The 15,380-nt window shown below is 49.7% G+C and overlaps 1 protein-coding gene across 5 annotated transcripts in view; it reads left to right on the forward strand.

Annotated features, from left to right (window-relative positions):
* The window catches only part of LOC111154621 (arginine-glutamic acid dipeptide repeats), a 497,893-nt gene that overhangs the window by 466,694 nt on the left and 15,819 nt on the right, over nt 1-15,380 (forward strand). Inside the window, exon 1 of one of the 5 annotated variants that reach the window (XM_022514346.1) lies at nt 2,011-2,120. The exons of the other annotated variants lie outside the window; for them this stretch is intronic. The gene's annotated coding sequence lies outside the window, so the exon portion shown is untranslated. Of the gene's footprint in view, nt 1-2,010; nt 2,121-15,380 lie in introns of those variants that run through there. 5 annotated transcript variants of the gene reach the window in all.

A 15,380-nucleotide genomic window follows, 5' to 3' on the forward strand; every position in this document is an offset into this window, starting at 1 on the left:
GGAGGACCCTTACTCCTCTTATTAACACTGTGTCGGATGTAGGTGCTTCAGTACTGCCCCCCGTGCATCCAGAGCAGCACATTAATTTTCTGGACCCATCAGCACAGTCCCTGTCGGGAAAGCATTACAAAATCAACAGTGTGTCCTGAGGGGAGAGTTAGGACTGCAAGGAAGGACACATGTAACTCAGGGACAGACTGAACTTTACAAATGTCCGGTCCAGGCTTACACCAACCCCTGGCTGCATAGTACAGAGGGGCAGAGGGACAACCACATAGTGGACTAGACTCTAGAACCCAGGTCCCTTGAGTCCCTGGGCCCCAGGATGTTTTGGGGTGATTTCAGTGAGTTGTACGACATTTTTCTCCATCCTCAGCTCAGCATCCGAAATGCAGATTCTCTATAGCTTAAACTCTTCAAGAATCTTCTGCATTTTCTTTCTGCTTGAAGAGTTTGTGTTATAAGCCAGTGATTTTCAGTCTGGGGTTTGTGACGCTCTGGTATGTTCCACATTGTCCTAAGAGAATATTTTTAAAGTTCAGTAATAGAGTTTATTGTAATTAGGTATAATTTTTAACATAAGTAAATGTTCTTTGATACTTTTTAAAAGTAGATTTATGGTGTCATGAACTTAAATAATGGGATGTTGCACGTCCCCTGGCTGGACCTTTCCAATCTGTTCATCAGACCTAATTTGATATTGAAGTGTAGAGATAGCTGGGAAACCCACGGTAACCTGCTGAAGATGAGCAGGTACATTGTTTTGGTTTTGTCCTGATTCCTGCTGAAGGGGTTACTGATACTATCTGTTCTGATTCTCTGGCTGATTACCTAAGAGTGGAAGCAGAGGTTGCGCAGAGAGGATTTTTAAGTTGCCTCAGTGAGGCCATTAGATAGGTGTATTTTGTCCTTATGGTTCTGTTTGGGGATCTTCTGGAGAATGCTGACCGCTTTGAACTGTGCTCTCTTCGTCCTGTAAATTTGCCCCAAACACCATTATCACTCACGATGCATAGCATTCCCTTGATCTCTGTGTGAAGTGCCTGTAGACATGATAGACAAAGTCAGTTACAGAGACTACTATTCTTCGAGAGATTTCTTTTTTTTAATTCAGTTAATTAAAATGGTTCCTTGAGTTGAACTTAGTTTTGAGTTTCTAGTCCTTTTCCTGAATGGAAACAGAATAAAAATAATAGTCATTTATCTAGCACATGTGCCAGGTCCTTATTAAATACTTTGATCCTACCCACAACCCTGTAAACCATCCCTAGTTTACACAGGAGGAACTGGAGTCTCAGAGATGTTAGTTCACCTTCCCATGGACACACAGCTAGCAGGGAGAGGACTGGAAAGAAGGCAGTACAGGAATAGTACGATCCCCACATGTTGCCCCCCGGACTCCAGAGGTGGATTCCGGCTCCCTGTAGTGTGTCAGTTTGTGGTGAACATAGGTTAATGGGTACAGATGAGAAGCAGTAATTTGTAGCAGAAGATTCTTATAGCGGACCTGGGATGTGTAGGTCTTTGGCCACGCTGCTCCTGGCATTGCCAAGGCTTAGCTGTGAGCTTGTGACTCCCAGGGATGGATGTTGCCAACCCAGAAATACGGCCAGCTCATCCCTGAGGCCAGTGTAAGCGTCCAGACTCTTCAGATCCTCGCTCCTTCTTAAATACAATTGTATTCTGTTCACCCAGTTCAGCTCAATTCTGCTTTTTAAGTCAGAGTTTTAAAATATTTAATGCATTTGCTATTTCGAGAAACACTGGGTTGGTTTTGCTTTCTACCGCTTGGGACTTGGTGCTTGATTTGTGACTGGGCCGCAGTCGTCTTCCCGGCGGGCAGAAGAAGCTGGGCAGCCGCCGCCGCTTTGCGGTCCGTCGGTCCTTAGACACCGGGGACTCGGAAGCTCCCGCGTGCGCGGCTCCGACAGCGGACTTTCTACAGCGTTCCTACCGCTGACGGGGCGCCAGCCACGGGGCCGGCGCGGCCCAGCCGTCTGCTCTCCTTACTATGGCGATTCAGCGAGTGGGGGCCGTTACTTTCCTCGGTTTCGAAAACGGAGCAGCAGAGGCCTGGAGGGGTCAGGTGCCGGGGGTGCCGCCGCCGCGGCCACTCCCAGGTGAGTTCTGTGGCTCAGGTAAGGAACTCCAGGTGCGAACCTGTTCTTCCTCCGAAGCCACCTCTCCCTCCACCACCGGCGCCCGCACGTCCCCGTGAGCACACGTTTACCATTTGACCAGAATGACCAAGCCAGGGCCCAGGATGGAATGTGAATTTTTCATCCGCGTGGCGGGCGCTTTGTGTGCCGCCCAGTTCTGCCGATGTTGGGATCCTCGCGGGCGCAGAGGGGGACCTGGATCATCGCAGCCAAGCAGCCAGGCTGGCGGGAGCGGGGGCCGGTCCCGGGGCGGGGGGGGGCGGGGGGGGGGGGCGGGGGGGGGCGCCGGGGGAGCCCGGGTGCGTCCTGCCGCCGCCCTGCGCGCTGCGCTTCCCTGGTGTCGTTCTCGGAAGGGTCCGTCGGGCCCTCTGGTTTGAAAGCACAACCCCAGGGCCTTTTGGTGGCTGCCAGCAGCCCGCGCGCACCATAGCGCCCCATGGGGCTCATTTCTCCTGAGACGGAGTTTGGAGCCTTTTTTCACTAACTCTGAGAGGAAGATTTAACTAGAACCGTCTTCTTCAGTGCACTTAGGACCGGCCCCAAATACTCTCACACCGTGAAACGAGGAGACGGCCAGCCTTTAGAAAACGGAAGTTACAGTTTTAGTGTCAGTCAGAATGTTCCGTTGGACCAGAGTATAGGTGTGATCGGCCAGGCTTGTGTGGCTCCTCACGTGAGGGGTTGTGGCCCAGGGATTTGGGGTGCACGTCGGTGTACTCGGGGAGCAGTGCCGCCTGTGAGTCACCAGTTCTCATTTCACATGTGTGCATCCCTTGGGACAGGAAAATAAGTTTCATTTTTTGGATTAAGGGACTCTTCTGAGGCCGTGGTTTGTTGTTGTTGTTGTTACTTTAATATACAAAGTTGTGTGGAAATCCTTGATAATCTCGAGTTTAAATCCTCCTAACTAGTTTCCCATCTCATGTTTATCTTAAGTCTGAAAACCTTCACTGAAAGACGATGGGATTTCTCATTTCTGAGATTGAGAGTATGTAATTTTTATGAACGCTGATGACTTTTTTGTCTTGTATCTACCGTGTGGAAGCGTAATTCCCACGTGTGTGTAGGCTGTGGTAGAACTCAGTACAGATCCACGAGCACTTCCTGAGCACCTGCTCCGTGCCGACCGCGGTGCTGCTTGTTGCTGGGGATACAGGCTGTGGAGCGAGCACATCCCTGTTCACATGTAGTTTAGAGACCAGCTGGGGAGGGAGAAATAGGGGATCAAAGAAATAGATGTTGAGTTCCAGTTCTCCCAGATTCAGTGACACAGGCGCTATAAAAGGGTCACAGCTAAAGCAAGAGAGAGATGGTATGCGTGGAAGAGGCTCACAAGAAACTGGCTCTGTGGGGTCAGCAAAGAGAGTGTATACGAGGTGGCATATAGACTGGGTGCCCCAAAAGATGGCTGGGGTTACAGGAACTGGTGGGGTAAGCTGGCAGCAGCCAGAGGAGGGGCGTCTCCTGAGCCTGCACCAGGCCAGAAGGCAGTGCACAGGGGAGAGCCACCAGTCCCCTTTCTGAGGATAAATACAGTAGGTGGGAGAACCTTCCAAGGTCCTGGCAGATGGCAGAGAACAGCTTTTTCAGGACCAGGCCCCTGAGGGACATCTCTTTGGGAATTCTGGGACCTGGGCTTCTCTGTTAGCACAGGAGAGTGCCTTGGGCACAGGCCCAAGCTGAAGTCACCCCACAGAGGAACCTCTATCTTTGTGTTCTCCACTGCAAACAGTTTTGGCTTCTTTGGGGAAGTAAAGCAGAACTGGATAAAGGCCAGTTTCTGAGGCTTCCTACAACTGGAAACTGAAGCGTTTTAAAGCTCTTCAATTAATGAAAAGTTTGTTGACTTTTTAAGAGTTGTTTCTGGGATCTCAGGTTTGAGTACTAAGAATGCAGAGCTCTTCTGTCAGCGTCCCTCCCTTTGTGTAGTTTTTTGTTAGAGATGGTGGACGTTTGTGGGTGACCTTTTTTTTGTTAAGGTTTTATTTATTTATTTGACAGAGAGAGAGAGTGATCACAAGTAGGCAGAGAGGCAGGCAGAGAGAGGGGGGGAAGCAGGCTCCCTGCCTTGCAGAGATCCCGATGTAGGGCTCGATCCCAGGACGCTGAGATCATGACCTGAGCTGAAGGCAGAGGCTTAACCCATTGAGCCACCCAGGTGCCCCTATGGGTGACGTTTTAAGGACACATGGGGCACACAGGGAAAATCTTCCTACAGCGAGCTAGTAACGCACTCATGTCTCAAACCAACCAACTCAGCATCAACTCGGGGGTGGTTAAGGTATCCCCCTAGGGTGAGCTTCCCCGTACCTCTTTCTGCCATACATACCACATGTTGGCCTGGGGAAGAAGGGGGTGGATACAGTGGGGTGAGCGAAGTTCATGATGACAACATTAGTTTGTTTCCAGAACAAGAGTTACCAGGAATTTTTTTTTTTTTTTTTTGAGTTACTGGGATTTTGATGCAAATGCAGGGCATGCTGATCAGAATTTTGTGCCCTGTGGCGCTGGAGGAAAGCTGTCGCAGTCAGCCCCAGCTCTAGTGCCTTCCCTGCCACATAGTTTGTTTCAGAGATCTAGATCCATCTAGCTTTTCCAAGCTGTGTAGTAAATGACCAAGGACACTCCCAGCTCTCCTCCGGATAACCATCCCCACAGGGGCAACAGAGCCTTCCTCAGGTTCCTTGGGAGTGAGGGTGCCACCGCAGGAGCAGCCTTGCCAAGCAGCTGAGTTAAGGAAGGAGTCCCCAGAGAGCAACCATCCGTGCACCCTTATAGGCTGCACACTCGTGCCACCCCACGTGGGGGGCCGACCACACAGCCCCTGGGCCTCCTGGGCCGGGGGCTGAGGGGCACGGCTGCCTCGGACAAGAACCCTTGACGAGACCCAGAGACCAGCCGGGAGGAGCGCACGCTCCGGGCCCATATCATGGGCTGTGATGAGGGGATCTGCAGTGGTTTTCATAAACTACAACCCAGACCCCTGGGGGCTCCCAGCCTGTGTGTTTTCTAAACAAACTACAGTGTGCGTGTTGGCATGAGTCACCCGGAACCACTTCCTGGAGACCCCCAGGACCGCCACCAGGCCGCTGCGGTCAGAGTGCCTCATACATTGGCTCCTTCCTGAAGTACGGGCTGCTTGATGTTCCATCCGTCCTGTCGGAGCTTGGCGGGGAGTACCACGCTGGAGGTAGCACAAGCCCGATGGAGCAGGGCTCTTTCCTGTGGGGCTGGACCAGAAGAATTCAGTGGTTTAAATACAAGTCTGGGGAAGTTCTTGCTGTGTGTTCTTCTGACGCCTGACTGTCCCATCTTCCGGTCTTCTTCCTTTGCGCCGAGCTCCTCCGGGGAGCCGGCTCTCTGACATCCAAGGCTTCTGTGAGGTGTCAGTGGAGGTGGGCAGCTTCTCCCAGGCCGTGGTGAAGCCATTGTGAGAGACCCATGTGGAAATCTGCCCAGAGCAGCTCGGATCCGCCGGGACACTCAGCCCCCACCTGGAGGGGCCCGAGTGCGCGTACGGTGGCCGCTTACTTGACCGCTTGCCCACACTGCTGCACCTCTTTGGCACCTGTTCTTCCCCCCAAACATACCCTGCTGCCCCCGCCAGCCCCCCACAGTCAGCTTTGTAAGCTCTTCTCAAAGCCCGGAGCTGTCGTCCGGTGGGCATCTCCTCCCCTGCGCCTCCTTTCCTGCAGGCTGTCGGGGAAGCCCTGTCCTTAGGCTTGGTATTTGTGCGCCAGGGCTGCACTAACAGCATCCCCCAGACGGGGGCCTTAAGCAGTAGATACTTGTTCTTTCACAGTTCTGGGGGCCGAAAGTCTGAGGTGCGGGGCTTAGGACTTGAGCATATGATTTGAGGGGAGGGCAGAGACCCCCAACTCAGCCCTTAACGGCTTCTGTGAAGGCACCTGCTGCCCCCTCACCCTCCCTCCTGGATTTCTTTACAGCTAAAAGCCACGATGAAACGACTGCTAGCCACGTGTGTTGAGACCTGAGCACAGATTTGGTGTGCGAGCTTGTTTGGATTTTTCTAAGATCTTTGCCTTAAGTTGAATTCAAAATTCAGGAAAAAGAGAGGACATGTTTCATGTCTGCCTCTAAGGAGGGTGTGGAATTGTAATTGTGTCTGTGTGGCTTGAAGGGTAATCTTTGCTTCTGCTCTTTTTATTAAACAAATGTGATACGATAACAAAATTAAATACCCTTTCCCTCCTTTCTTTGAGATGAGGAAGCCTGTCCTTTATTTTAAAATTCAACTTGCAGAAATGGATTGTACTTGATAATTTGCTGTGCATCCATAAAAACCATAAAATAGAAAAAGCAGTGTTGCTGGAGTAGCTGTTCTCGTTTCCCGGCAGTCATTACATGCTCCCAATACAAAAACATTTTTCTCCTAACTGCCCGTTCTGAGCTCAAAAATGGATTTCCCTCTAGCCCCTGTCATTCAATTATCACCTCAGGAAATGCATAGAGATATAACTGATGATCCCTTTAAAACGTCCTGCAGCATGCCACCCTCTCTCATCTTTCATCTTTTGTCCTGTTCCCATCATTAAATGTTACATTGCCAATGTATATTTTATAGGGTGACCCTGACGGTGTCACTTTGATTCTGTGCAGGGATAATAAGATTGCACATATAATGAAAGGCCGATAAATAGAAAAATGTTTACGAGATGGAGAATAGCGCTTTTAACAGTTTTATGGCTTTCTCTTTTCCTCTCTTCTCTTCTCCCCCTTTGCTGGTAGAATTGTGGTTTTGTTACAGGAACAAGAAAACATTAAGAAGGGTGATGTGGTAATAGAACTGACAGCGGTGAAATCCCACTTGCCCTGTTGCTGAACTCCAATAAAATGAATTCAGGAAATAACGAAGTATTCAGCTTATAGGAAAGAAAACTGATTTCAGTGAATGAATTCTTGGAATTCTTGGGGAGTTTGGGGGCCCCTACAGAGAACACAAGATTCCCGGTGTTGGCATAATTGTACTTAAGATAATAAGTCTTCAACAGCTCAGTAAAACCAGACACAAAGGCCCCTGCCTGAGTTGGCCCTCGTGTCGGGGTCCCGAGTTAAGTGACGGCCACTCTTGTGGTTGCGTCAGGACTGCCCAGGCTTCTGTGCCACAGGTGGGTTCAGGCGCCACACAGGGTGGGGGTCCTTTGTTCCAGGCTGGTCTAGACTGCTTCGTGGTGGCTGTGACCTTTGTCTTCATACAAGTCATTTCCAAATCTTTTGTTCATTTTTTATTGTGGTGGTTATTCTTGGTTAAATGGAAGAAACTTCTGTGTTGCTCAATCGATAGGTTTTTAGTGGAGCTCCTTGGAGAAGTGGTAGTAGGAAGAGGTGCAGGAGACCCATCCCTTGGCCCTCGAGTCAGCTCCACGGTTTTGAGCCTGCTTCAGAGCTACGATTTTAAAAATAGATACTTCCTGGGAGAGGTAACTTGGGAAAGACACATTGTAGCATGTTCAGAAGTCATTTCTTAAAGGGCCCTGCCTGGTCAGGCTCTCAGGTCAGGAGGCCTGTGAAGCTCATCTGCGTGGCACGTCTCTTTGGCATATGTGGCTTAGAGCCAAAAGTGGCCAAGAGGGCTTCGCCCATAGCGTAAGCCCTTGGATGGCTTGAGGCACGGTGAGCAGGTTGTAAGGGGGTGCTTGTGGGCTCCCAGGGTCTGTGCGATATAGTCCTTGGAGTTTGTTCTTGGTATGGAAAGTAGAACGTATTTGTCTAGGCTTGTGTGTAATTCTGATTGTGCCCTTGGGTCTACCAAATGTGTTTCTGAACTTGGTACCCCTGCTTTGGCCAGGTGCGGCTCTGTCATTCTTGGGTGCAGCAGGGGGTCTGGCCCCACCCTGAGGTGGGAAGCCTGGCTAGTCATTGTTGTCAGGGATGCACGGTGCCCCCCTTTTTTTTTTTTTTTTTTGCTCCTCTGCCTATTCAAGGTCCATGGAAGAGGTTTAAGATACTTTGTAGATGAAAGATAACCCAAATTTGAGCCTCTGGCTTTAAAATGTATATATATACTTCCTCTCAATTCATAGCGGGATGGTTAAGAGCATAGGACTGGAACCAGACCCTCGGGGCTACCGCTTGAAGCTCTGTGAGCTTGGACATGTGTGTGGCTTTGTCTCCCTGTGCCTCGATTGTCTCATTGTAAAGCAAGGATAATGAAGATTTTGATCTACTAGGGTAGCTATGAAGACTGAATATATTAAGTTATAGAGGACACTTATTTATAGTGCTTAACTCTCATCATAGATGTCACAGCCCAGTAACAGTGATTGTTGGTTTGTAGGTCTGCTATAGAGGAAGTGGATTCCTCAGCCGCACCCCCTGCTGTCAGCCCCTGACACCATCTTCAGAGCACTGCTTCCAAGCACCACACACACTGGTCCCTGGAAAATGAAACAAAAATAAGAACAATGTAGTCATTTTTCTTAACACTAAATACCAGATTAAGGAACTCTTCTTATTTGGATATTGTCTGTCCTTTCTACTTTTTTTAGAGATAAAATGTCATTTCTTTTATGAAATAATGGTACAATTAGGAAGCAATTATTTACTTGTCTTTTTTTAAAGATTTCGTTTATTTCAGAGAGAGAGAGAGCACGCGAACAAGCGAGGGAGAGGAACAGAGGGAGAGGGAGCAGCAGGCTCCCCACTAAGCCAGGAGCCCGATGTGGGACTCAATCCCAGGACCCCAGGATCATGACTGGCCGAAGGCAGATGCTTAACTGACTGAGCCACCCAGGTGCCTCCAGGAAGCAGTTATTTTTAATGACCTTACTTGAGAACAAAGTCAGTAGTCTGATATCTTTTTCTCAGAAGTTAATTTCTTAGAATTAATTTCAGGTGAATTTTAATGCTCTAGAAATACTCATTACATCAAATGTTTACTGAATACTCATTATATTCAAGATGTTGTCTTAGATCTCTGGGGTACTCAAAAGAAGTAGACACAGTCTTGGGTATGTTGGACAGGTTCATTCATGGTTATGATCCAAAAGGGAGCCTGGGTATACCAGGAAAGAGGCAAGTGCAGAAAACCGTAGACGTGCAGACGTTGTGATGATCTTAGGGGTTAGAGGAGAGGGTAAGTAAGACTTCAGGGAGAACGTGGGATCTGTGGTGACCTGAACCCAGGGTGGTGAGGACTCCGATCCAGACACTGAGGAGACAGTGGTGAGGGGTTTGCGGGGCTGTAGCCCACAAGCAGAAGGGAAACACTGAGGGACAGCACACTGGCCATTGTGTTTGGCGTTAGCCAGGGGCTATGAGAGGTGGGGAATGCAGTAGCAGGGTCTTCTTCAGACAAAGGGAAAGTCCTGGGAGAGACAGCAGAGCAACTGGACCTTTGTTTTGTTGGCCTTGAGGCGCCTTCATTGATTTGCAGAGGAAAGTGACAAGGTCAGAGCTGGTCTTTGGGAAGACTTGAGCGTGTCTCTCTGGGAGAGGACAGGCCAGCCTAGGACCTCCAGTCTGGACATGTGAGTGGTGATGTAGGACCAGAGATAGAACCCACAAGTGGCTGAGGTCAACAATGAAAGCAACATAGAGTTTAGGAAATCTCATTACAATTTCGGCAAAAAACAAAAAACAAACAAAAAAAAAAACCACACGCACCAAAAAAAAAAAAAAAAAAAAAAAAAAAATACCCACTGCCAACAAAAAACAAAAACCCCTACAAAACTCTTTTCATTCTTCTGTAGTGTATAAATAGTGGTAATCATCATTTAAAAAATTATTTAACCTCTCAACTAGGATTTCGTTTTTAATATTTATTTATTTGAGAGCAAGAGAATGTCAGTTGAGCGCAGAGGGAGAGAGAGAATTGCAAGCAGGCTCCCCACCAAGTATGGAGCCTGACCCTGGGCTTGATCTCGTGACCCCGAGATCATGATCTGAGCCGAAACCGAGAGTTGGATGCTCAGCCAACTGAGCCACCCAGTTGCCTGTCAACTGGGATTTTTTAAAGAGATGGTGGGGAGTGCCAGGTTCTGGAACATCTCTGTGAGCATGTTAGTGTGGCCTCTTCTTACACCCTGTTAAGCCGAGGAGAACTTCACACACTTCCCGAGTCATCATCTTCCTCCCTTTCCCTTACCTTTCCCCAGAAGAGGAGCCAGAGGTGGGGCGGTTGCCTTGCCTAGAAACAGGCCGCCGCCTCAACCTCGGGCTTCCCCTTGTGGCCACACTGGAGAGGCGCCCTGCGGCTTCTTGCACGCAGAAGGCAGTGATCCTGCCATGCCTTCAAGCGCATTGCGTCATTCTGTCAGACGCTCTCTGGGGCCACAGAGTTGCTAGTTAACGATGAGCAGCAGAGTGGCTGACGGTGTTGGGCTCCTTCAGGGATTAGGGGATTCGTTTGGTTAACAAAAGAAGGAGCCCAGGAGAGCACTGCTTTAATTACCAGAGTTGACGCTGGAAGACAACCAGTTGCCTGCTGGAAAAAGATCTGTAAAGGTGGCTGTTCCTAAACATAGCTGGTGGTTCTGCCCAGTGCCCAGCTTCTCACCTCAGATGTTCGGAACAGCCGTCAGCTTCAGCCCTTGAATCCTCAGGGAGTGAAAGGAAAGAATGACTTGCATAAGAGTCTCTGCCAGGAAATTTGACTGACTTGCTTCACTGCCCCAAGTTAGTAGTTTTTGCCAAGAAACGCAGCAGTAATTCCCAGGCAGGGGTGGTCATGGAGGTCAGGGGGGCCAGGCTCAGCTGCAGGGTCAGAGCACTCCGATTAGAGGGCTTCCTGGGGGATGTGGCCCATGCAGGCTCTCCCGACCTGCTCCCAGAGCCAGAGCCGCATTCTCCTGGGACCTTGACCACTTTGGGGGCCCCGGGTTGAGGAGTGAAGTCTGAGAAGCAGTTTTGTGCCATGTTTCCTTCTCCCTCCTGCCCCTGCTGGGTTGGGGACCTTGTTCTGTAACTTTTCATTGCTCACTGGAACTTCTCTCTGGAAAAACACACCTTAAAAAAAAAAAAAAAAAAAGGAAGGAAGTAAGGAAAGAAAGAAAGAAAAGAAAAAGGAAGCTTTAGATTTCTCCGTTCCAGCCAGCCAAGTGGTGGGATTCTGCACTCCTTTGTACGTGGGCCCCCGAGGGGCCGGATGGAAACTGAATAATTAATTATAGGTTAATAATAGGTCTTAAAGAATTCACATAATTTCTTCTAAATGCTTACTTTCTAACCCCCGCGGCGGGCTGCCACGCGGTGAGCCCTGTCCCATCACATTGGCTGGCCGGGGCACATGGGCTTGAGGAGCTGTGAAGTAGCTTTGGAGAGAAGCTCTGTTTCTACTGCCTTTATCGGAGTGCAGCTTCCCAGGCCTTCTCCCCTGCCCCCCACCCCACTCTACCCCTCCGCCTTTCTCTAAGGATGCCTGTTGAAGGTTTGGTGCAGAAGAGGAAGTGAGCGACAGCTCCCCTCCCCAGTGGAGGAAGCATTTGTGGGTGGCCTCTACTTCGGACCTTCACTGTGGTGCAGGGACCCAGATCAGAGTCCTTCCTGCCTCCCTCCCTCCCTCCCTGCCCCTCCACGCACAGACCAAGGACTGGTTTCTCAAGGCCTTCCTTGACATAACTGTGAAGTCCTGTGAAGTCAACAGTTCTCCATTTTTTCCACTGGTCACAGAACCACTGTGAGAATGGAAGGTAACAGAGCATGACTGTGTCCACTGAGTTGAGAGGAGTGTGTGAGAAGAGTTACTGCCGAAAGACTGAGGCCTTCCTTAGCCTAACAGTAGAGGGCAGGCTGCAGGTATCCCATGGTCTGCATGCTGGGGTCACTAGACTTCATCTTCTGCCTCATACCCCCCACCCCCCGCACCACCTTCCCCACCCCTGGATGTCATGCCTTTTTTGTGTGGTTGTGGCAGTAATGTGTTATCATCACAAAAATTGGGACTTAGTCCTAGGTGTACCTTTATGTTTCTCTCGTGGGACAAAAATAATTGACTACCTTTTCCTGCCTCTGTATCAGCCTCCCAGAGAGCTCCTTTCTGGAGGTGATGGCGGGCTGAGGTGTAAGAGAGCCTTGGGGGTGGGGTGGGGAACTTGCTGCGATGCTCGCCCTGCTCGCCAGGCAAGCCCTTGACACTTGCCTTCCCTGCCTGCTCGCTCACTGCTCACCTGCGCGGCTCGTGCCTCTGTGCCTTCCTCTCCCCAGGGTCCCAAGACATGTAGCTTATCTTACTTTAAAAATATTATGTGTGTGTGTTGGTGTGTGTGTGTGTTTATCAGGCAGGACGGGTTACAGGCTCCCCTCCCTTTGCAGTGCAGTGCCTGTGGGAAATTAAATAACAGTCACGTTTGTGGACATTTTAACTCAGCGAGTGGCTGCAGGTAGATTGACCTGTTAGTAAGACGGGAAGGAGACCTGGTCAGGCTGTCTCCTGCGGCAGGCTGCCAGCTCCCACCTGTAGTCCTGCACCCCTCTTCTGCTCTTGCGCACACACGTACAGTGGGATGCTTGCTGACCCTGCTCCCTCAAACGTGTCGCCAGTCTGTGGTTCACCCAGGGTGAAGCAGAGCTGGGCCCAGCCATGCCAGCAGAACTTAGCTGAAATGAGTTTATACCAGGAGGCTACTGGTAAGTGGGGAACAGCCTGAGCCCACCCCCCATCAGTTGCTTCAGTTCAGATGGTGTGGGGAGGGAGGGCATGGAGGACATTGCCGTGATGTTTTATGTGGAGTGAACTTGATGGATTCACAGTCTGACATGAGGAAGCACAGAAGTACAATGGTGACTGCAGAGAAGGAAACGATCCTCCTCCTAATTCCAAGTGGCTGAGCCCTGGAAGCTTCTGGATTACAGGAGTGGCTGTGATTGAGCTGTCTGCTGATGCCTGGAGCCTTTTGTCAACCTGACTCTCTCGTCCCAGCCCCCACCCACCCAGATAGAGCCCAGCGCCAAGCATAGCGCTGAGCACCTTTAGCTCCATCCTCCTCCTGGGCCTGGCATTCCCCACCCCATGTTTTCATTTTGATGGAAAATCAGAGAAACTTCATGGGGCCTGGTTCTCTACCCCTGAGTGATTTGCCTGGGGAGAAGACCTGCTGTGCAGAGATCCTGCCTCAGGGTGGGGAGCTGGTGCCTAAACCCAGGAGCAGATCATTGGCTTCAGCCACCACTGCCCCCTTACACCAAAGGAAAGGCGAAGAGCTGGGGGGGTGGGGAGGGTGTGAGAGAGAGAATCTGCTAAATATAGACCAGTGGGTTTAAACGCTTCTCTTGGCAAGCACTGCAGCCCATAAGGCTGTCAATTGGAGAGGACTTCGCCCCCTCTCCTTTCCTTTTTTGCCCAGGCACTAACCCAGTTTAGTCGCTCGTGCTGTGTGCAATTACAGCACGGAGATGTGAGGTGTGCTGGCTGGGAGGCCTTGTTGTGCGGTGTGTGAGAGCCCCGGGAACAAAACGATAGGGCCCCGCCATTCAGGTCCACGTTGCTGCCTCTGTGTTTGCTTGCAAGCAAAGGCGGGAGCTAATTTGCAAGGCTGCCTTTGTGGAGCTGCCTTTTGATCAATGATTGCCTGTGTTAATGTTTCAGCAAGCTATTGATTTCTGCAACAGCTTTTGTTCCCTGAATTTATGTGCAGCGGGTCTCTGCAGCACACACTATGCATGTTTGATTAAAGTTCAATTGACTTCGTTCCTGGTGAGGCCTCTGGCTGCCTCATTCCCTATTTGTAGAACCAAAGCTTTTCCCGACATGTTCTTTTGTTTGTGCTCAAGACCTAGCCACCCATGCAGTCGCCAGTATGCTGTTTCTAATCCTCCTAGATTCGCTCCATTCCAGTGTTTAATCCCTTCATAGACATTACAGTGGTTGAGAGGCGGCTAATAAAACCTGGCCTGGATTTTTTTAAGTCAACTTCACTGATGTGTAGTTGGTATGCACACCATTTATACCATAAAAATACACCCACATTAAGTGCAGTGAGGGCACAGTTCAGGGAGTTCAGTAACCGTACCTCCATGCAAATAGCACCACTATCTGTTCATACGATGCTCCCTTCTCCGCAAAAGGTTTTCTCATGTTCTTTAGCAGGTAGTTTTTTACTTCCTTGTCCTCCAAACTAGGCAACCACTCGTTTGCTTTTTGGGATTGTAGATTTGCCTTCTCTCTCTCTCTCTCTCTTTTTTTTTTTTTTTTTAGATTTGCCTTTTCTAGAATGGAATCATACGGTCCGTGTACCCCTTTGTATCTGGCTGCTTATATCCAGTGTGATGTGTTGAGACTCATCCATATTACCAGGTTGATCAGCAGTTGGTGCATTTTTACTACCAAGTAGTACCTAACAGGCGGGCGCGCAGTGACCGTTTATCCCTTCTCCCATCGAGGGGTGTTAGAGTGTTTCCAGCTTTTGGCTGCGAAGAGTAAAGTTTCTGTGAGCATCTGTATGAAAGTCTTCGTGTGAGCATATGTTTTTATTTCTTTTGGGTAAACACCTAGGAGTGGGATCAGTTGCTGGGTCATATGGTAGATGTTTGTTTAGCTTTGTAAGAACTGCCAAAGTTTAAAAAGTGTTTGAACCATTTTATAGTCCCACCGTCAGCGTATGAAAGTTCTAGTCACTACCCCATCCTCCTGAATTTGAAACTTAGGTTTTCATTTTCCAAACTAGTTTATAGGCCTGTAGTGGAACTCCTTCTGGCTTGGTCGTTTGATCCTTTGTGGTCCGCTAATAGAACCTGTTCTGGACTCCTTTTCCTTATTTTGTTTTATTTTTAAGATTTTCTTTTTTTGTGAGAGAGAGCACCGACAGGGGAGCAGTAACTAGGCAGAGGGAGAAGCAGGCTCCCCGCTGAGCAAGGAGCCCAATGCGGGACTCAATCCCAGGACCCTGAGATCCTGACCTGAGCCAAAGGCAGACACTTAACCAACTGAGCCGCCTGGGTGTCCCCTCCTTTTCCTTGTTTAAAAAATTTTTTTGTTGGGGCACCTGGGTGGCTCAGTGGGTTAAAGCCTGTGCCTTCGGCTCAGGTCATGATCCCAGGGTCCTGGGATCGAGCCCCGCATCGGGGGTCTCTGCTCAGTGGGGAGCCTGCTTCCTCCTCTCTCTCTCTGCCTGCCTCTCTGCCTGGTTATGATCAGTCTGTCAAATAAACAAATAAAAATCTTTAAAAAAAATTTTTTTTGTTGTTGTTTTTTAATTTGAGAGAGTGCATGCGGAGTTCATGAGTTTGGGGGGAGGAGCAGAGGGAGAGGGAGAAGCAGACTCT

The sequence above is a fragment of the Enhydra lutris genome, unplaced genomic scaffold, assembly GCF_002288905.1.
Source record: "Enhydra lutris kenyoni isolate GAN:26980312 unplaced genomic scaffold, ASM228890v2 scaffoldscaffold38, whole genome shotgun sequence".
NCBI classification, from domain to species: domain Eukaryota; kingdom Metazoa; phylum Chordata; class Mammalia; order Carnivora; family Mustelidae; genus Enhydra; species Enhydra lutris.